The sequence below is a fragment of the Tachyglossus aculeatus genome, chromosome 2 (assembly GCF_015852505.1).
Source record: "Tachyglossus aculeatus isolate mTacAcu1 chromosome 2, mTacAcu1.pri, whole genome shotgun sequence".
Classification (NCBI taxonomy): Eukaryota; Metazoa; Chordata; class Mammalia; order Monotremata; family Tachyglossidae; genus Tachyglossus; species Tachyglossus aculeatus.
In genome coordinates this window covers 23,010,359-23,033,519 of record NC_052067.1, presented here as the reverse complement: position 1 = coordinate 23,033,519, position 23,161 = coordinate 23,010,359, and the positions used below count along the sequence as shown (strand labels likewise).

Below are 23,161 nucleotides of genomic sequence, written 5' to 3'. Positions count from 1 at the left end.
ACCAGAGTTGAGAAGGTAAATAGTGGAGAATTCCCCTGCCTGCCTCTGCCCTACAATGTCCTCCCTCTTCATATCTGATAGATGATCACTCTCCCCACCTACAAATCCTTATTTAAAAGCCTCCAAGAGGCCTTCCCCAAATAAGCCTTCTTTTCCTCTTCTCCAACTCCCTTCTGTGTCACCCTTGAACTTTTTCATTCATTCATTCAATCGTATTTATTGAGTGCTTGCTGTGCGCAGAGCACTGTACTAAGCGCTTGGGAAGTACAAGTACAAACTTGGATTTGTACCATTATTCACCCATCCCTCAGCCCCACAACATTCTTGACTGAGTCCCTGCAAGGACAAGAACTGTGTTTGATCTGCTTATCTTGTATCTATTATCTTGTATCTTGTATCTATTTTTAGACTGTGAGCCCACTGTTGGGTAGGGACTGTCTCTATATGTTGCCAATTTGTACTTCCCAAGCGCTTAGTACAGTGCTCTGCACATAGTAAGCGCTCAATAAATACGATTGATGATGATGATGATGATCTATGTTGCATTTCCCACAGCATAAGCACTTGATAAATACCATCATTATTATTATTCTTTTTTCATGTGCCAGGTACTGTACTAAGCACTGGGGCATAATTGGGTTGGGCACAGTCCCTGTCCCACACAAGGCTCATAGTCCTAATTCCCATTTTGCGTTTGACGGCGCTTAAGGCACAGAGAAGTGAAATTTTTAAGGCATTTGTTAAGCGCTTACTATGTGTCAAAAACTGTTCTAGGCACTGGAATAGACACAAGCGAATTAGGTTGGACACGCTCCCTGTCCTGCACAGGGCTCACAGTCTAAGTAGGAGGGAGAACAGGAGAACTGAGGCACAGAGAAGTTAAGTGACTTGTCCAAGGTCACAACGCAGACAAGATTAGAACCCAGGCCCAGGCTCTTTCCTCTAGGCCACGCTGCTTCTGGCAATATCACTAAAGTGGGGAGGAGGAGCAAGAGGGATAAATCAAGCCTATAAACTGAGCCCCTACTATGCGCAGAATACTAGTGAAATAGAATAAATAAAATCACTAGTCACTGTTTTCTTTGAGCATAATACGGAAGACACATGGTGAAAATTAACAGGGAGTTTTTTTTTTAAGTACAGGGAAACACTGGGATATTTCACAGGGGCAGGGGGGTCTTGCCATAGACCTGAATATGAAGATTTTATAAACTTTGGCATTCATATCTAGCACTTATGTATTTATACATATCCACTCTCATACACATATGTACAACTGAATATTTATTTACTCCGATAATTCTTCCTGGAATATTCATTCAACTCCCTATCTGATCCTTAATCTTTCTACTACTTCCACAATCAATCAGTGGTATTTGAGTGCTTACTGTGTGCAGGGCACCGTATTAAGCACTTAAGAGAGTAAAAATAATAAGGATTATGGTATTTGTTAAGTTCTTACTATATGTCAAACTGCTCCATGAGCTGGGGCAGAGAGAAGTCAATCAGTTTCAATGCAGTCCCTAAGTAGGAGGGAAAACACGTATTGAATCCCCATTTTACAGATGAGGAAACTGACACACAGAGGAGTTAAGTGACTTGCCCAAGTCACACAGCAGACAAGTGGTGCGCCAGGATTAAAACCCAGGCCTTCCGACTCCCAGGCAGGGCTCCCTCCGGTTATCAGTCCATCTCCCTCCTTTCATTCCTCTCCAAACTCCTTGAGTGAGTTGTCTACACCCACTGCCTCCATTTCCTCTCCTCCACTTTTCTTCTTGACCCTCTCCAATCTGCCTTCGGCCCCCTTCACTTCATAGAAATTGCCCTCTCAAATGTCACCAATGATCTCTTTCTTGCCAAATCTAATAGTTTCCTCAATCTCTCAGCTGCCTCTGACATTGTTGACCACCCCTTCTGGAGCATTATCCAAATCTGGCTTCACTGACATGCTCCTGGTTCTTCTCCTATCTCTCTGGCTGCTCCACAGTCTCTTTTGCGCACTCCTCTTCTGCCTCCCACCCCCTAAATGAGGGAGTCCCTCAAGGTTCAGCTCTAGGTCTTCTTTCATTCTCCATCTACACCCACTCCCTTGGAGAACTCATTCACTCCCAAGACTTCAACTACCGTCTCTATGGAGATGATTCCCAAATCTACCTCTCCAGCCCTGATCTTTCTCTTTCTCTGGAGTCTCACATTTCCTCCCGCCTTTAAGACATCTCTACTTGGATGTCCTACTGACACTTCAAACTTAAAAAACAGAACTCCTTATCTCCCCACCCAAACCCTGTCCTCCCCAAGACTGTAGACAGCACCACCACCCTCCCTGCCTCAGAAGCCCATAATCTTCGCATTATCCTCAACTCATCTCTCTCATTCAATCCACATATTCGGTGTCACTAAATCCTGCCAGCCCAACCTTCAAACATTGCTAAGTCCACCCTTTCCTCTCCGACCAAACTACTACCGTGTTAATCCAAGCACTTTTCTTACCCTGCCTTGATTTCTGCATCAGCCTCCTTGCTGACCTCCCTGCCTTCTGTCTCTCCCTAGTCCAGTCAATCAATGGTAGTTACTGAGCACTTACTGTGTGCAGAGCACTGTACTAAGCGCTTGGAAGAGTGCATTATAACAGAGTTGGTAGATACATTCCCAGCTCACAATGAGCTTACAGCCTAGTGGGGGAGACAGACATTAATATAAATATATTACAGATATGTACATAAGTGCCGTGGGGCCAACTTCATTCTTCTGCCCGGATCATTTTTCTACAAAACCGTTCAGTCCATGTTCTTCCCCACTGGTTCAAGCTCTAAAGATAACAGGACATGGTAGTACTGGACCAAGCTCTGAGCACAACACGAGATGACTGCTTTAGTCCAAGCTCTAAGGAAAGAACCCAGTGCTTCCTGGACCTCAAAATTTTGCAAGGGCTCTCTTCATAGGGTAAGGATACACTATACTAAGGAACAAAAGCTTCCTGCATTTCTTCTAAATGTTATATTTATGCATTTTATGGTATTTGTTAGCCACTTGTCTTATGATTTCAAGTCAACTCCAAGCGACTCCATGGACACATCTCTCCCAGAATGCCCCACCTGCAATCATTCTGGTAGTGTATCCATATTTCTTCTGGTAAAAATACAGAAGTGGTTTGCTTATCATTGCCTTCTTCCACAAAGTAAGCTTGTGTCTCTGCCCTCGACTCTGCCACTGCAGCCCAGCACGGGTGAGTTTTGACTTGTAGCAGATTGCCTTCCACCTGCCAGCCACTACTCAAGCTAGGAATGGAATGGGCATACCTCTGCTTGACTCTCCCTCCCATAGCCGAGACTGGTAGAGTACTGGAAAATCTCCAAGTGTGATCCTGAGAGGGGGTTAGACGCTTATTATGTGTCAAACACTGTTCTAAGACCTGGGGTACGGACAAGTTGATTAGGTGGGAGACAGTCGCTATCCCTCAGTGTGACCTAGCGGAAAGAGTCAGAGGCAAAAGTTCTAGTCCCAGCTCCACCACTTGCCTGACATTAGATAAGTCATGTGTAATAACAATTATAATTTTGGTATTTGTTAAGCACTTACTATGTGTCAAGCACCGTACTAAGCACTGGGATGGATACAAGCAAATCGGGTTGGACACAGTCCCTTGTCCCATGAGGGACCCACAATCTCAACCCCCATTTTACAGATGAGGTAACTGAGGCACAGAAGTTAATTGACTTCCCCAAGGCCACACAGCAGACAGGCGGCAGAGTCGGTATTAGAACCCGTGACCTTCTGTAGTCCAGGCCCATGCTCTATCCACTCCGCCACTGTGCCGCCTCTTCCTCGTCTGTAAAATGGGGAGACGATACAAGGCTTCCCTAACTCTTAAGAGTCGGGTGGTGGTGGTAGGGGAGGAGAAGGGGCTACTCGCTCTGATTTAAGACCAGTTCTAAAAATGGGCCAGGAGAACCAGGAGGTGGGAGCACCTCAATGGTGGAACAGGGGCCCCACCGCCACCCTATTTCTTGGCCAACGGCAGAATGGAGAACCTTCCCTCTCCCTTTGCTCCCTTCCTTAGGGCTCTGTTGGGAGGTGATGGTCGCTCCCATCTCTAGTCCTGGTGGTGACCCAGTGAGGGCAGAGAATCCAAGTGACCTGGGAGTGGACGAGTCTCTAACTGCCTCTTCCTCCCCCCATCCCACCACCCCAGGGGCCCTTGGGGAGGGATCAGCCTGATTTAACCAAGCTTTGGGAAGAAACTCAGGCTGGGTGTGAGATTTCAGAATTTCCCAGAAGGCCTATACAAGGCTGAAGTTCATTTTGAAAGTCTGGACGTTACTGTTGAATACTGATTTTTTTATGGTGCTTGTTAAGCTCCCACTATGCGGCGAGTGCTATGCCCAGCGCTGCTCTGGTAAAAGTACTCAACATGGAAGACAGGAAAATCCTAGAACAAAAGGGACAGAGCTAATTGAAAGGAGCATCTGCCTTCAGAACTAAGTTATGTATGAATTTCAAACCCCAGAATCAAAATATAAATTTGTAATCTAATGCAATTTAAGGAGTCAATCATATTTATTAAGTGCTTACTGTGTGCACAGCACTGAACTAAGCACTCGAGAGAGTACCATATAACAGAGTTGGTAGACTGTTCTCTGCCCCCAGTGAGCTTGCAGTCTAGAGTGGGAGACTAAAGGAAGACTAAAGAACCAATTCCGAACCAATTCCGCACATGTCTTAAACCTTAATTGAAGCCTCGACTGTCATCTAGAACCGGGATCCCAAATTGCAAATTAAATTTTGAAGTACATTTATCTAAAAGAACTACGGCGGTGCCATTTTATTTCTCCACTTCAACAGTCTTGACTGATTACTAAAATTCCATTAGATTGCATATTAACTTTTCTTCAGCAACAATGTCAACCACTTTTAAAGGGAATAACAAACTTGATTTGAAGGTGCTTCATCTGTAGTGAAATGCATTGTTGACATTCATCTGTAATGATTTTCACACCACACACACAAACATGCAATTATACAAGCCACATTTACCTGCTCAAGTGTTATCCTACTTCATTTTTCCACTTGCAAGGTTCTTTTCATTTAGTTGTTTTGGAGGTCACCACTTCCCTTAGCTTGCTCTTTGCAGAAACTTGGGGAAGGCAACATCAATTCTCCAATAATATTTACTGAGTGCTTGGTGTAGAGCATGAAGAGCACTGTACAATACAAGTGGTAGACACAATCCTTGATCTAAAGGAGCTTACAGTCTCGCTGGGGAGGCAAACATTGAAATTACATAAATAAGTTTCAGGTAAGGAAAAAAACTGAGTCTGGCTCCCCAGAGCCTGAAGACCATCCGGTGGTAAAATGAATTACCAGGGCTCTGTGTACTGCACATGATGTCTCTCTCTGGTAGTTCCATAAAGAACACCGTTAATCAGGGGACAGGGTATATATAACATTACATCAGCTGCACTTCTGCCTAAAACCAAGTCCTGTTCCCTTGCAGATTTCAGCTTTCAAGGGCAATATGGTATTTATCATAAATTTGCCTCTGTTGTTATACAGTGAATCTCTAAACAAGCGGTTCATTATTCATTTAAAAGTTGACATACAAACAGCCTCCTGAAGCTGCTACGCAGCTGTGCCAGAATATTGCTTTTTGGCTCCTTAGACTTCAATGATAAAAGAGCTTGGTTCGCCTTTTAAGTAAATAGGACAGGAGGAAGAAAGAAGAAAGCACAATCCAAGAGCATCATGCCTTCAGGCTGTTTCTCTGCTGCATTCAAGTCTTTGACACTGCAAACTGGTTCAATGGGTATTTCCTGATTCATTTCAAAAAGAGAATGGGGGTGAAAGAACAAGTCATCATTAATTCATACTTAAGGATTGTCCATGGGGAAGAACTATGGCAGCTCCTTGTGGGAAGGGATTGTGTCTACCAACCCTGTATTATACTCTCTTCTGCACACAGTAAGCGCTCGATAAATACCATTGATTGATTGATAGATTTCAAGAGGACAGCCATACTGTCCCTCTTGGAGCATTCTTGGTGCCACTGTTAGGAGACAGGGCAAACAGCAACCAGTAGTTAGAACTAAAATGGCATTGTTGATGTTCTTATTCGGTATGACAGAATACATGGTACATCCTTCATGGCGTTTAAACCCACTGGTAAGATATGAAAACAATATCAAAATGCCACCTTCCCATCATCAATCAATTTATTGAGTATTTATTTTGTGCAGGACACTATACTAAGTGCTTGGGAGGGTATGATATATTAATATAACAAGTTGGTAAAAACGTTCCCTGCCCTTAATGACCGAGAGAAGTGTGCTTGCTCCACCGCATCCCTGATGGGCAGCCCCAGGGAAACACCAGCTGAAGATAATAATAATAATGATAATGGCATTTATTAAGCACTTACTATGTGCAAAGCACTGTTCTAAGCGCTTAATAAGATAAAGATAAAAGATAAAGTCTAATCTCCAAGAATTTTAAGAGAAGCAGTGTTGCCTAGTGGCTACAGCACAGGCCTGGGAATCAGGAGGATCTGGGTTCTAATCTCAGCTCTACCTCTTGTCTGCTGTGTGACCTTGGGCCAAGTCACTTCACTTCTCTGGGCCTCAGTTACCTAATCTGTAAAAGGGGGATTAAGACTGTGAACCTTTCCCATGCCTTATCCTTGGACTCTAATCGACTTGATTAGCTTGTATCATCCCAGCATTTAGTACAGTGCTTGGCACATAGTAAGTGCTTAACAAATACCATAAAAAAATGAATGTATCTTCTGACACCTGGATTATATGCTATGAACATCTGGTATTAAAGCAATCTCTGTTCTCTTATGCCTGTGCAAAATAGCTAGAGGATGTAAAGTATTACTCTTCTGTAGTGAGTCCTATCCCAGCCAATCCCAGGAGTAACAGAGATGGAGAGATGTCTTTGGAGAGTAATTCTGGGGGCTTCATCTCTAGAATCTCTCCCTCCGCTCCTGCCGGCTTCCCACGCCAACAAAAGGGATTAAATGAATTCTCTTTTCTGATCTCCAAACGTGGTCCTTCTCTTTCTTTCCGAACACCGCCGTCTGCCTGGTGGGAATTAGAAATGAACGTTGAGGAGCTCTGAATGAGCAGGGCACTAGGCAATTTTGCTTTAACAGGCTCTCATCAAACCCTTCACTGACATGCCACACTGAAAGCCTATCCCTTTTCCATACAGCCAAATTGCTTTCCCTAACAACCCTCCTAAAAGCAGAAGAAAGACGTTGATAAGGATTCAATTCCAAATTCTCAGGCCACCAACTGCCTTCAGTTTTGCCTCAGGTTCGGGGGGTGGGGGGGGTGGGAGGGCACGGCTGGATAATTTGTCCCATCATCATTAACAACTGTATTTACTGAGCAGCTACATGATGCCAGGTGCCTCAAGGATACATCATTTAATTGGCAAGGACAAGAACCCAGCACCAACAGAATTTAGTGACTGCTTATTGGGTGCAGAGCACTTCACAAGACCCCTGGAAGTAGAAAGAAAAGTAGAAGACATGATTCCTGCCCTTTAGGAATTGAAAATTCATTCATTCATTCATTCAATCATATTTATTGAGCACAGAGCACGGTACTAAGCGCTTAGGAAGAACAAGTCGGCAACATACAGAGATGGTCCCTACTCAACAACGGCTCACGGTCTAGAAGGGGGAGACGGACAACAAAACAAAGCACGTAGACAGGGGTCAAAATCATCAGAACAAATAGAATTAAAGCTATATGCACATCAGCAGCGTGGCTCAGTGGAAAGAGCCCGGGCTTGGGAGTCAGAGGTCATGGGTTCTAATCCCAGCTCCTCCACTTGTCAGTTGTGTGACTTTGGGCCTCAGTTACCTCATCTGTAAAATGGGTTTTAAGACTGTAAGCCCCCCTAGGGACAACCTGATCACCTTGTAATCTCCCCAGCGCTTAGAACAGTGCTTTGCACATAGTAAGCGCTTAATAAATGCCATTATTATTATTAACAAAGTTAATAGAATAGTAAATATGTACAAGTAAAATAGAGTAATAAATCTGTACAAATATATATACAAGTGCTGTGGGGAGGGGAAGGAGGTAGGGCAGGGGGGGGTGGGGAGGAGGAGAGGAAAAAGGGGGCTCAGTCTGGGAAGGCCTCCTGAAGGAGGTGAGCTCTCAGTAGGGCTTTGAAGGGAGGAAGAGAGCTAGCTTGACGGATGTGTGGAAGGAGGGCATTCCAGGCCAGGGGAAGGACGTGGGCCGGGGGTAGATGGTGGGACAGGAGAGAACGAGGTTGCGTACACCAATCTAAAATAGTGAAAATATATGAGGCTAGATTCAAAATTACACCATGGGTGGGCAATTGCATCAACCGTGAATAAAAATGTGCATAAGGCGATTTTTGATCGTGGAGGTGATTGAGAGGTTGATTTGACTAGGAGGTTAAAAGATTAAACCAGGGTTGCTTCGTGGAGTAGGTGAATTTTTGGAAGGGCTTTGTAAGGGGGGGAAAGAATGTGGTTTGGTACAACAGAGGGAAGAGTATTCTAGGCAGGTGGAATGGCACCAACTCTAGTGTTGTCCTCTCCCATCCTCAGTACACCGCTCCACACACAGTAAACGCTCAATAAATGCCACTGATTGATTGATTGACTGATGAGCAATGGGTTGGAGGTGGAGAGTAGAGAGGGAGGGAGGGTTAGGTGATTTGGTTGGAAGAAGCAGTTCAGAGGAGCTAGGGCAGAAGTTGTTGTCTATCTCCCCCTTCTAGACTGTGAACCCGCTGTTGGGTAGGGACCGTCTCTATATGTTGCCAACTTGTACTTCCCAAGCGCTTAGTACAGTGCTCTGCACACAGTAAGCGTTCAATAAATACTACTGAATGAATGAATGAATGAATGAATGAGAGCGTGCATCTGGAACCAGGTCAGAAGCTGTGCAGCCTAGTGGAGAGCACACAGTCCAGGGAGTCAGTCGGAAGGACCTGGGTTCTAATCCTGGCTCTGCCAATTGCTTCCTGGATGACCCTGGGCAAGTCACTTAACTTCTCTGTGCCTCAGTTTCCTCAACTTTAAAATAGGGATACCTGTTCTCCCTCTTACTTAGAATGTGAGCTCCACGTGGGGCAAGAGGGGGGAGGGGGAGGAGGGGGAGGAGGAGGAGGAGGAAGAAGGGCATCTATTAAGCACTTACTATGTGCACGGCACTGTTCTAAGCGCTGGGGAGGTTACAAGGTGATCAGGTTGTCCCACAGGGGGCTCACAGTCTTAATCCCCATTTTACAGATGAGGTAACTGAGGCCCAGAGAAGTTAAACGACTTACCCAAAGTCACACAGCTGACAATTGGCGGAGCCGGGATTTGAACCCATGACTTCTGACTCCAAAGCCCGGGCTCTTTCCACTGAGCCACGCTGCTTCTCTACAGAACCTAATCAATAGAATATAATCAATGTGTGCAGAACTATGATGGGTGGCTGAGACTACTTTTGTGCTTAGGTGGCATGTAAACATTGAAATATCAATTGCAAGGGGATATAAGCAGAGAGATGAGAAATTCATCAGAGAAGGTCTTCAATAGGAGATGGGAAGCGCTTAGTAGAGTGCTCTGCACACAGTAAGTGCTCAATAAATACGATTGATTGATTGATTGATTTCTCTTGCACACAGTAAGCGCTTAACAAATAACATAATGAATTATTACTATTATTAAAAGGATTTTGAAGATGGGGAGAGCTGCAGTCTGTGAGTTATGAAGAGAGAAGTTCTTGGCAGCGGAGTGGGCGTGAGAAATAGGTCGGCAACAGGAGAGAGGAGAACAAGGCACAGTGAATAGGTCAGCTTGAGAGGAACAAAGAGTATAAGCTGGAGAGGAGTGGGAGAAGAGAGTGTTTGAATACAGGAGAGAGAGAGCTGATGAAACATTTTAAAACCAACTGTCGGGTGTTTCTGCTTGATGAGAAAGGAACTGAAGGGAAAAATATCACGTCTCAGTTTATATCTGATGATATTTGAGGCATTACTACTTATGCCTTTACAACAGAATCATTTATTTTCTTCTTTTCAATGAGTATTTAGAGACTATTATCACCTTTTTGAATTGCCGGCTACTGTTCATAAGTATTATGACAAGTTCCGGAGAAAATGACTGTTTTAACTGGTTTTCGCTTGTACAATGCCATGCCAAGTTTTCTCATTTCTCCCAGATGCAGGATAAATACTTAATACAACTCATTCTGCTGCTGCCACATAAATATAAATTTCAGCAAATGTGTTGCCTGGGAAGAATACAATCATAGAAATAGCAAAATGTTCCTTGGATCTAATAATAATAATAGTAGTTGTGGGATTTGTTAAGCGCTTACTATGTGCCAACTATGGTACTAAGTACTGGGGTAGACACAAGATAATCAGGTTCCACATGGGGCTCACAGTCATAATTAAAAGAGAGAAAACTGGTACTGAATCCCCATTCTGCAGTTGAGGGAACTGAGGCACATAGAAGTTGAATGACTTGCACAAGGTCACACAATAGGTATGTGGCGGAGCCAGGATTAGAACCCAGGGCCTCTGACTCCCAGGACTTTGGAGGAGCCACCATCAAGGCCCTTGTCAATTGAACTATCACTTTCCTCACATTTTTCAATAAAAACCCACACAGAAATCAATGTGCAGTCCCCACTGCTGTAATGCAACAATTACACCGCAACGAGAGTCACAAATACACATTAATAAAAAAACAACACCCCTGGGGGTAATCCTTGAACTTCCCTGGCTAGCAAGAGGAGAAGAACCATATTGGCACATGCTCTTTACCTGATCATGATTTCCTACCACTCCTCTCTGCTGACAGTATTAAGTGAACAGAGGAAGCCCACAAAACTGCAACTCCAAAGCCAACTCCAAAGCACGATCCCAAGGAGATAAACAGGTGATTAAATATACAAAATTATTATCCCTTACAGGATGACCTACAAAATCAGCGTGTCCTGGAGGAAAGAGCATGGCCCGGGGAGCCTCAGGGGCAAGGAATGTCTACCAACTCTGTTTACTGTACTCTATTAAGCAGTTAGTACAGTGCTCTGCACACAGTAAGTGCTCATTAAATACAATTGATTGATTGATTTACTTGGGCTCTAATGCCAACTCTCCCACTTGCCTGCTCTTTAACTTTGGTCAAGTCACTTAACTTCTCTGGGTCTCAGTTTCCTCTTCTGCAAAATGGGGACTTGATTCCTGTTGACTTGATTCCCTTCAAGGCCCTACTGAGAGCTCACCTCCTCCAGGAGGCCTTCCCAGACTGAGCCCCTTCCTTCCTCTCCCCCTCGTCTCCCTCTCCATCCCCCCCATCTTACCTCCTTCCCTTCCCCACAGCACCTGTATATACGTATATGTTTGTACATATTTATTACTCTATTTATTTATTTTACTTGTACATATCTATTCTATTTTATTTTGTTAATATGTTTGGTTTTGTTCTCTGTCTCCTCCTTTTAGACTGTGAGCCCACTGTTGGGTAGGGACTGTCTCTATGTGTTGCCAACTTGTACTTCCCATGCGCTTAGTACAGTGCTCTGCACACAGTAAGCGCTCAATAAATACGATTGATGATGATGATGATGATGATGTTCTCATTATTTAAACTGCGAGTCCCACGTGGGAGACACTGCTCGATCTTGATTACCTAGCATCAGCTGCAGCGTTTAGCATCGTGCCCGGCATGCAGTCAGCACTTTCCAAATACTACAATTATTAATTTGCCTGGTATTTGGATGCTTGCCTTAACTGCTTCTGCTCCTTCCTGGAGTTTCGTGTTCCTATTCGATAATCCATTTGGAAGGAACTGCCATGGTATACATTTTGTCAATCAATCCATCAATGATATTTATTAAGCACCTACCTACTACTTGCCCCTGGGGAGCTAACAATTTAATTTAACTAATTTGTCCTCAAGCAGTACACGGAACACTAACTCTACGGCACTTAGCATCATACACAAAGCACTGGCTTTACAATAGAAAATTAAAAAAGCAGTCTTTGCGGAATGGGCTTATAAAATTCCTGCCATCATGAATTCTAGACAAACTCCTGAATATTTTCAACTTGGTTCTACTGAGCAGACAAATAAGAGACAGGAGTCTGCCCTGGGTTAATCTGGACCTGTTCCATAAGGCTATTTTTTTTTATTTAAATAACCTGACAGCCTGAAGAAACCCACACATGGCCCACCACCCATTCTCTCCATTTTTGTCAGATACTGAATTTCAAGACAAAAAACCCTCAATCTTGAAACATTTTTACAGCACCAGAAGACACTGTAATGGAAATACAGCCTAAACCAGAAAATTTGTATCTTAAGGAAAGCAGGGCACTCATCTCAGCTTCTTTTCCACACAATTACTGGTCTACCTTATTACTGAAGGAAAAAGCCCTTTATCAATCACCACCACCACTCCAGAATTGGCAGCTTAACTTGGCTCAATTATTATAAAGTCTGGTGATGAGCAGTAATTTGGAACAACTTTCAGCATTATAGTTATTAAGGCTCGGAAAGACACACCCAGAGAACTGCCACTGAAGCGTCAACTGTATTGATTTTGATATAGAATGAGACCTTTCATATCACATTTTAGGGTAAATCTTTCCCTGAACAACCTGGCTAAAACTGATTTTATTGAATTCTGCAACTCAGATAGTCATTCCACTGGCTAATGGTGAACACCTATGGATTTCTTTCCTTTTTTAAGCACTTTTATTTTCATTCTTAAGCCATTTCAAGCTTCTGGAAAGACAAAGAAGGAACATCTTGATCTTAAGCAATTTAGAAATGTAGACTGTTTCCTCACCATTTTTAGAAGCAAGACACAGCTTGGGGTACAAAGTTAAAAGTAATAAGATACAAAGGCAAGTTGTTATTTATCCTGAAAGGGAAATTGTTAAAAAATGTAAATTCCTTGGTCACACCTAAAAAACTACACTCTCTCCCTCCCATCCACCCCACAACCAAACCCAATTATCTTGTATCTACCCCAGCACTTAGAAGAGTGTCTGGCATTTAAATACCAAAATGATTATTATTATTACCATGAAAAATTAAGGAAACCAGATTATAATGAATAGCTAGGACATTAATTATAGCAAAAAAACCCTATTATCTCCCTATTATCTGAGAACACTTTTTTTATGACCTTGGAAAAAAATGCTTCTAGTTCATGGTTTGAGATGTGAGATTAAAGATCTGAATATTCAACTACCTTGTGTTTACTGAGCAAATGAATAGTATTTGTTATACCATGACTCGGTGCGGAGAATAAGTAGACATCAACCAGGGGAATTTATGGAGTGCTGACTACATGCAGAGCACTGAACAAGCACTTGGGAGAGTACAATACAACAAAATTACCAGACACCCTCCCTGCCGACAAAGTACATATAGTCCAGAGGGGAAGACAGACATTACTATTGATAATTTATAACATAATTTAAAGATATGTACATAAGTGCTGAGTGGTTGAGAGTGGGGCAAATATCAAATGCCCAAAGGTCCCAGATCCAAGTGCACGGATGACACAGAAGGGAGGTGGCTGATGCCATTCTGTTGATGAAGTACGTGGCCAGGACATTAGGGAAAAGAAATGATGGGGGCAGGAGGACTGGAGGTTTAAGGAAGGAGTTGGAACAGTTGGCGGAAATTTTGAATTTGGGAGTGAATTAGGTAGAAGTACTGTTGTAGGGCAGTAGTGAGAGTTTGGGAAATAAAGCAAATCAAGGGTTTTCAAAGAGGGATAAAAGACTGAAGGGAAAAATTAGGACCACTGGATAACCTAAGGATTTTGAAAACACCATATAAATGGAATTTGCACCACTTGTGGTTTCGACTCAATATGTAAACATCAAAGTTCAAATGAAATGGGAGCAGGAGGACTAAACTACTTCTAGAAAAACTCGGACTGGGTTCACTCTTTTGGACAGTCACCTAACGTTTTCACTGAATGACAGAGTTAGAGGAAAAATTCACCTTCCGTTGCAGCATGGCACCTGGCCTAAAAGTTATGACCCACCACTAATGGAGACGGTTATATGAGATGAACGATAAAAGCAAGGTGGATGGTTAGTGGTTTAAAATGATAATGGTACAGTGAGCGATTTTAAAATCCCATTATCAATTACTCTAAAGAGGCAGCACTGAAATAGCAAGTGTTTGTAATCCACAGGCAACTGACAAGTCAGAGCCCAATTACGTAGTTGTATTATCTAGGCACCGGGCTTCTTTGACTCCTGGACCAGAGGGGAGATGGGCAGAGTCAGAGAGGACAGGAAAACTGAGTTTAGCCGCTTCTGTTTCTTTCTGATAGATTTTTTTAAAAGGTTCCTTTTTAAAACGTTCAGGGGGAGGTTCCAAATTTCCTACCAATTTTGATTTTTTGGTTTAGCCCTGCCTCCTTTCACCATGACCATTATATTAGAGATGTTCTCTTGCTGGGATATGAAAGGCAATTTGGTGTAATAGTCAAGAAAAAAAAAAAAATATATATATATATATATACACACACACACATCTGCCACCTCTGCTCGATGGGGATACAACTTGACAGTCACCTTAATAATAATAACTATGGTATTTGTTAAGTGCTTACTATGTGCCAGGCACTGTAAAATATTCAGTTCAGGGATACTACCAGTTTACAATCATTTGATAGATTTTCCGAATTACTCCTCTAGTCCTGTGAGCCCATCAAGGGACAGGAACCATGTCTAATTCATTCATTCATTCAATCGTATTTATTGAGTGCTTACTGTGTGCAAAGCACTGTACTAAGCGCTTGGGAAGTACAAGTTGGCAACATATAAAGACGGTCCCTACCCAACAACGGGCTCACAGTCTAGAAGGGGGAGACAGACAACAAAACAAAACAAGTGGACAGATGTCAAGTCATCAGAATAAACAGAAGTAAAGGTAGATGCACATCATTAAAAAAATTAATAGAATAGTAAATATGTACAAGTAAAATAAATAGAGTAATAAAACTGTACAAACATATATACAAGTGCTGTAGGGAGGGGAAGGAGGTAGGGTGGGGGGGGATGGGGAGGGGGAGAGGAAAGAGGGGGCTCAGTCTGGGAAGGCTTCCTGGAGGAGGTGAGCTCTCAGTAGGGCTTTGAAGGGAGGAAGAGAGCTAGCCTGGCAGATGTGCAGGGGGATGGCGGGACAGGCGAGAACGAGGCACAGTGAGGAGATTAGAGGCAGAGGAGCTGTGTAGTCTCTCCCAGCGCTTAGTACAGTGCTCTGCACACAGTAAGCACTTAATAAATCCTGTTACTACTACTTGGTTGTAAACATTAATGAACTTGCCCATCACAACAAAATGTAGTGATATCACATATCACTATACTTTACGAGCACCCCCCTGCAAAAAACTTCATTTGTAAATTCGATCCATCACAAAAAAGCTCAAAGATATGTGTAAGCACAATTTTCTTTAACGCTTCCTATTTCTGTTTTGTTATATTTATTCCATGTGTTCACAGCTATATTGGCTCTAGTACCGGTGGATCCACATATCCAAAAAAAACCTCATTTTAGCCTTGGCACCCCCCACACCTCATAATATTTTTATACAGACAACTCCAGGAGGCCTTCCCAGACTGAGCCCCCTCCTTCCTCTCCCCCTCCTCCTCCTTTCCATCCCCGCCGCCTTACCTCCTTCCCCTCCCCACAGCACCTGTATATATGTATATATGTTTGTACGTATTTATTACTCTATCTATTTTATTTGTACATATTTATTCTATTAATTCTATTTTGTTAATATGTTTTGTTTTGTTCTCTGTCTCCCCCTTCTAGACCGTGAGCCCACTGTTGGGTAGGGATCGTCTCTATGTGTTGCCGACTTGTACTTCCCAAGCACTTAGTACAGTGCTCTGCACACAGTAAGCGCTCAATAAATACCATTGAATGAATGAATGAATGAACTTACAATACAATGGCCTGTGTAGAATTTCTTCAATTACTGCTCCATTGTCAATGACCAGAGAAGTGACCAAAGGATACAAAACAAAAGCAACTGGAAGGGACCTGGGGAAAACCTGAACAACTAAAAGCTAAACCACTGAGATCTGAGCATCTATGCACTCCCCTTTCCTGCCCTTAATAAAGTCATATCCCACAGGCCTGCCGGCTCAGCCCCATCTGTCTTGTTTGGGTACGACCCGGGCCAGCTGTTGGGCCCCGGGGGGATCTCGGCCAGGTGGACGAGAGCTCCCAGACCCCTGGGGACCTGAGGAGGGGGGGACGGGAACACTTTCCAGAAGGTGAGGTCCTGGAGACAAGAGTCTGAGCGGGGATGACCTCCGGGAGAGCTTTTGGTTGCGAGGGATGGGGACGTGGGTGCAAAACTGCACCTTCTCCTTCCTCTCAGTCCTCAGCCTCCTCCCCGGTGACTGGCCACCAGACCCACCGGCCAAAGGCACCTCAGCAAGCGCCAGGATGGTTTTGACACCTGTCTACATGTTTTGTTTCGTTATCTGTCTCCCCCTTCTAGACTGTGAGCCCGTTGTTGGGTAGGGACCGTCTCCAGATGTTGCCAACTTGAACTTCCCAAGCGCTTAGTACTGGGCTCTGCACACAGTAAACGCTCAATAAATACGATTGAATGAATGAATGAATAATAATAATAATCACACTTGTTAAGAGCTTACTATGTGCCAAGCACTGTTCTAAGCGCTGGAAGAGATACATAGTCAAGTTGGAGGCAGTCTCTGTCCCACATGGGGCTCATAGTCTTCATCCCCATTTTACAAATGAGTCAACTGAGGCCCAGAGAAGTGAAGTGACTTACCCAAGGTCACACAGCAGACAAATGGCAGAGCCGGCATTAGAACCCATGGCCTTCTGGCTCCCAAGCCAGTGCACTTTCCACTAGGATACAGGCTTCTCCATGTTTGTTTCCCCTCCCTCACCACCCCATTCTCTTCTCATTCCACCATACTGCTGAACTACAATTGGCAAGAGTCAAGAGTCACCAGTTGCAAAACCCAATCTCGTCTGGGGAAGGGAGGCCCTTTGGGTCAGCAAGCATTAAGTGGCCCGCTCAGCCCCTCGAGTGGCCCCTCCAGGGATGCTGTTTTAAAGGAGTGAAGTCTAGTTTAAGTTACCCGGGATGTAGCTGACGGTTGCATGTCTGGGGGCAAGCATGGTAGCCCTCGTTGGTTCAGGGGATTAACGACTGCTCTAGATTTGATTACCTAGATCTAGATCGCAGTTTGCCTTGGGCATCCACATGAACACTCATCCACTAAATGCATATTAATGAATTCATTTATTGAATAGTAAACGGTGTTTTTAGGGCTACGTCAAGCAAAATAAGGTCATCCAACCCAAACCAATGTTTGGCATTTGTTTGAATACCGTATGGTCTGCTGAACAGCTCTGTGGAAAGATAAATATTTGTGGAAACTTATTCATATACAAAACCCCCAATAACATATGGCACTGAATTCTTTCAAATGCTGGGAGATGCACCAGCTGATTGAAAACATAAACGTCTCAAAAGGAACAAGAGTGGTTGAGGTGGCAAACAGCCCATTCCATCCAGTTTGTAGTCCAAAAATAAACGTGATATTTACAAAAATACCTGCATGACCTTGTGGCAAACCAAGCCACTACTGTTAAAAATTACATTTCCCTCTATTTTTAAATATGGGAACAGTCTGTTCTTGTGATAGCGAAACTCAATTATTATGCTTGGTTAAAACACTCCTAATGAAAATGAGAGAATGCATCTTTCAAAACTTCGGCTTGAGAGATGGCCATAGGCTACACATGCAATTGCTCTAGATAAAGAATTATGTAAAGAGTCATGCTCCCAGACCAGTCACTAAAGCATTCAAAAGGGAACTACGGAGAGTGACCTGAAATAACTTAGCCAAAGTTAATTATAGTATTTGTCAGGTTCCATGATATTGGCTGTTTTGGGAAAACTCTATTAAAAAGTTGGGTATAATAATGATGGCATTTGTTAAGCACTTACTATGTGCAAAACACATAGCACATAAGCGCTGGGGGGGATACAAGGTGATCAGGTTGTCCCACATGGGGCTCACAGTCTTAATCCCCATTTTACAGATGAGGTAACTGAGGTCAGAGAAGTGACTTGCCCAAGGTCACACAGCAGACATGTGGCAGAGCTGGGATGCTTACCATATTTATTTTGTTCCTTAGAGTCTCAGACAACCTGCTACATTTACTTCAATTCAGAGACTCCCACACTTCTCTGACTGGAGCACAAATTAAAAAAAAAATTTCCAACAAAAAACAACAGCAGGTGAGAGAGGGAACAAAAGGGAATTCATCGATTCATTCATTCAGTCATATTTATTGAGCGCTTACTGTGTGCAGAGCACTGTAGTAAGCACTTGGGAGAGTACAATATAACAGTTGCAGGGAATTGCAAGGAGAAATAGCCCACCACCAGAAAAAGGGCCTGGAGTGCCCCCCCAAAGATTCCCAGATCGGAGTTGACATATTGGCTCCACTTCTAACTTCTTTATTTATTTTACTTGTACGTATTTATTCTATTTATTTTATTTTGTTAGTATGTTTGGTTTTGTTCTCTGTCTCCCCCTTTTAGACTGTGAGCCCACTGTTGGGTACGGACTGTCTCTATAAGTTGCCAACTTGTACTTCCCAAGCGCTTAGTACAGTGCTCTGCACAGAGTAAGCGCTCAATAAATACGATTGATTGATTGACTGATTGATTCTAATACTGCCTTTTCTGACTCAAAGGGCATGCTCAGCACACAGCCCAGGGCCTCGAGGTAGAGGAGGAGCTGCAGCTACTAGTGACCAAGAAATGGCAAGGGACAGGGACCGGGTCACACCTCCGTGTGTCCCCAACCAAGGCCCCACGTGTTTGTGTGAGGGGATGAACAGGGCAGAACCAAAGGGGAACATCGCCAGTTGAAAATGGCCACCATGTTGCAACAACTGCCATACAAGAACATCTGTTTCAGGACTTTTTCTTCTACCAGAATGGAGTTCTGACTCATTCTGGTTCACTTCCAGCTCTGGATTGGCAGCACCAAAAATCCACGACCTAGGTTTCCACACTGCTTAATATTTTCTAAATCCACCCCTTCCTCTCCATCCGAATGGTCACCATGCTGATCCGGGCACTTATCACATCCCTTCTTGATAACGTCTTCAGTCTCTTCACTGATTTCTCTGCCTTCAACCTCTTCCCTCTACAGTCAGTTATCCGTTCTGCTGGGTGAATCATCTTTCTAAAATATCATATCTCTTCCCAGTCCTCAAAACCTCTGATTGCCCATTCTTCTCCACAAGGAGGAACTCCTGACAGTAGGTTTTAAGGCAATCAGATATCTCCCCCTTACTTATGCATGATGCCTCAGCTCACAATGTCCATTCTTCTAAAACTAACCTACCCGTTGGGCCTAGCTCTCATCTCTCCCAACACCATCATCTTGCTCACATCCTCCCCACAGACTGGAACTCCCTCACCCTTCATATCCGATAAACCATGCATAACTCTCCCCCATCTTCAAAGCCCTTCTGAGATCACATCTCCTTCAGGAGCCTTTCCTTCCCCTCCGTAATCTCTAACTAATATCACCACTTCATGTTCCCCCAACTGCCATTTCAGCCCCTCTGTGCCATTTAACGACTTAAATTCTAACCCCCATAGCACCTCTGCATAAATCTAATATACTCCATTTCTCTGTCTCACACACACACACTCATCTGAAGTATATCTAAGTATTTGTCTCCCCTCTTAGACTGTTGTCTCCACTAGACTGTAAGCTCCTTGAGGGTAGGGATCAGGTCTTGTAACATTTGCAACTTAGTATTCTGCAGTAGGCACTCAATGAACACTAATGATACATAGTAAGCGCTCAATAAATATGACTGATGATGATTCAAATAGACTGAGAACTAGAGAGACAAGCAGAGATCACAGGAAAGTAAAGCTAAGGAACCAGACAAATGCGCAGTAGAGAAACACACATTCACTGTACCCTATTGAAAAAGAGTTCAGACTTCACTAATTCAAAATTGACAATGCTACTCTCCGATGCGATAAACAAAGTAGCAAGAAAAAATGGTGACTGTCAGTAAAGAGGCCTGGAGGAAGGACAGAGGCGACTGAAAGGAAAACCACAGCTGACCCTGCAAGGCAGCAAGGAGAAAAGGAGAGTCAAGGGAGAAATGGTCAGTTTGACTGGCATTTTGCTACCTCAGTCAATCCTAAATTCCCCTACTCTCCTTTACAGGGGTGGAAGAAACACACTACATTTACAGTATCCATTCCTAAATTATCAATATTTTTTTTAAAAAAAAAAAGCTCTCGAAACCTCTGGCTCCCATCCTGACTACAGTCTATGCAGAATGGGATTCCTGTCAACACTGTCTTCTCATCAGAGTGGCCCTGAAATTCTTACTGGGAATTCCTGGTCAGGGCTGAGGTGGCACAGAGGTTAACTGAGGAGCGGAATCCCTTTTACTTCCATCTACCAAACCAACGCTGCTGAGAGCCAGTCAGAAGAGTAGCCCAATGGCCAGCAGTGAAGGGGCTCTCATGAGTCACTTGGGCCAAATGTGACTCACATAGACAGTGGCCCACTAGGCTTTTCCAGTATCCTGGACCATCTGACCCAGTTTTTTGATCCCATGAATTAAAAAAAAAAAAAATTCAATAGTTCTGAGAGTGATGAACTGCCTAATAGTCCATGTACCTTGGCCTATCAAATAAAAAGAAATCCTAAAATAAGATTAACTGTTGTTTCCACTGGCTAATTTACTTCAGGACACATGTACAATGTGGTTACAGTAACTCAACGTTCCCCAATGCCATTTTGGGGAGCACATCCTTTTCCACTTTAGTAATAACAGTAAAGGCATTACTGACAGCCTACCGAGTGCAGTGGCCTAGGCTATGTGCTTGGGAGAAACAGCATGGTTCAGTGGAAAGAGCCCGGGCTTGTGAGTCACAGGTCATGGGTTGCTATAGTAATAGTAATAATGTACATATTTACTATTCTATTTATTTTATTTTGTTAATATGTTTTGTTTTGTTGTCTGTCTCCCCCTTCTAGACTGTGAGCCCACTATCGGGTAGGGACCGTCTCTATATGTTGCCAACTTGTACTTCCCAAGCGCTTAGTGCAGTGCTCTGCACACAGTAAGAGCACAATAAATACGATTGAATGAATGAAATGAATGAATGAAACCCGCCTCCACCACATGTCTGCTGTGTGACCTTGGGCAAGTCACTTCACTTCTCTGAGCCTTAGTTCCCTCATCTGTAAAATGGGGATTAAGACTGTGAGCCCCACGTGGGACAACCTGATCACCTTGTAGCCTTAGTTCCCTCATCTGTAAAATGGGGATTAAGACTGTGAGCCCCACATGGGACAACCTGATCACCTTGTATTCCCCCCCAGCGCTTAGAACAGTGCTTCACACATAGTAAGCGCTTAACAAACGCCATCATTATTATTATGACAGAAGCACGACACATTTCCTGCCCACGAGATGTTTACCGGGGAGAAAGAAACAGAAATATGAAAAATGCACATATACACAAGTACTGAGTAAGGACATAAATCAAACACATTACAACTCTTGGAAACACCACTCAGTATTTACCATAAACGTGACACTAAAATGCAAAAGGCTTTCTAACAGTAGCTTGACAGATTTTATAGCTTTTGGGAGCCCAGAGCTCCCTATTAATTTTGACCTCAAATAAAATGAATACCACAGTTATAATTAACTACCTGTTATGTGCCAAGCTCTGTACTAAGTTCACTAACAAGATAATCAGGTCAGACACACAAAATGGCAGTGGCCAAGTGTAATTTCTAAAGCATCTTTCTGACTTAAAATGTGAATGGCCAAGATAATAAAATCATCAGATAAAACACCTTGAGGCATTAGGATATACCAGGTCTTGACAGTTACTTAATAATTGTAGAAACCCTGAAGATGCATTTATATTTGCATCAAATCATTAAAAATTACCATCAGAACATATCAATATTATTTTAGGAGGAAATATTTTAAGACTTTGAGATAAAGCCATAAATGAACATGCAGTCCTCTACATATCTAAACAGCAAGCATACTGTAACAGCAGGAATAACCAAATTACAGGTAAAGGATGCAATGGACTATAAAGATATGTACGTAACTGCTGGGGGGTGAGGTGAGTTTCTAAGTGATTAGAGAGATTAAATGCATAGGTGAAGCACTGGGAGGGAAACTATGCTGGGGGAGGTGAGACCTTTCTCAGGGTAGACTTCTTTTTTTCTTTTTTAATATAGCATTTGTTAAGCACTTACTATGAGGCACCATACTAAGCGCAGGGGTAGATACAAGTTAATCAAGTTGGACACAGTCCCTGTCCCAAACAGGGCTCACAGTCTTAATTTCTACTTTAGAGATGAGGTAACTGAGGTCCAGAGGAGTAAAGTGACTTGCCCAAGGTCACACAGCAGAGAAGTGGCAACCTCCTTGCAGGCAGGGAATGTTTCTACCAGCTTTGTTATTTTGTACTCTCCCAAGCACTTAGTACACTTACACAGTAAGTGCTCAATATTCATCCATTCAATCATATTTATGGAGCACTTACTGGGTGCTGAGCACTGTACTAAGCACTTGGGAGAGCACAATACAACAATAAACAGTGACATTCCCTGCCCACTTGGAGCTTACAGTCTAGAGGGGGGGAGACGGACATCAATACAAATAAATAAAATAATAGATATGCACATAAGTGCTGGGCCAGGAGAGAGAGCAAAGGGAGCACGGCAGGGTGATGCAGAAGGGAGTCGGACATGAGGAAAAGTGGGGACCGGTCAGGGAAGGCCTCTTGGAGGAGATGTGCCTTCAATAAGACTTTGAAGGGGCAGTAATTGTCTTTTGGATTTGAGGAGGGAGGGTGTTCCAAGCCAGAGACAAAATGTGGGCTAGGGGTTGGCGGCAAGACGGACAAGACTGAGGCACATTGAGAAGGTTAGCACTAAAGGAACTAAGTTTGTAGGCTGGGTCGTAGAAGGAGCGATGTGAAGTGAAGTAGGATGGGGCAAGGTGGTGGAGTGCTTTAAAGCCAATGGTGAGGAGTTTTTGTTTGATATGGAGGTGGAGGGGCAA

At 43.4% G+C, this 23,161-nt stretch overlaps 1 protein-coding gene and 1 non-coding gene across 2 annotated transcripts in view; both read right to left on the bottom strand.

Annotated features, from left to right (window-relative positions):
* Positions 1–23,161, bottom strand: part of OSBPL10 (oxysterol binding protein like 10) — a 246,816-nt gene that overhangs the window by 107,562 nt on the left and 116,093 nt on the right. The gene's annotated exons all lie outside the window — the stretch shown is intronic.
* Positions 3,237–3,374, bottom strand: LOC119925129. Its single transcript, XR_005449797.1, has one exon. It is a non-coding gene; the product is annotated as a small nucleolar RNA SNORA7 (small nucleolar RNA).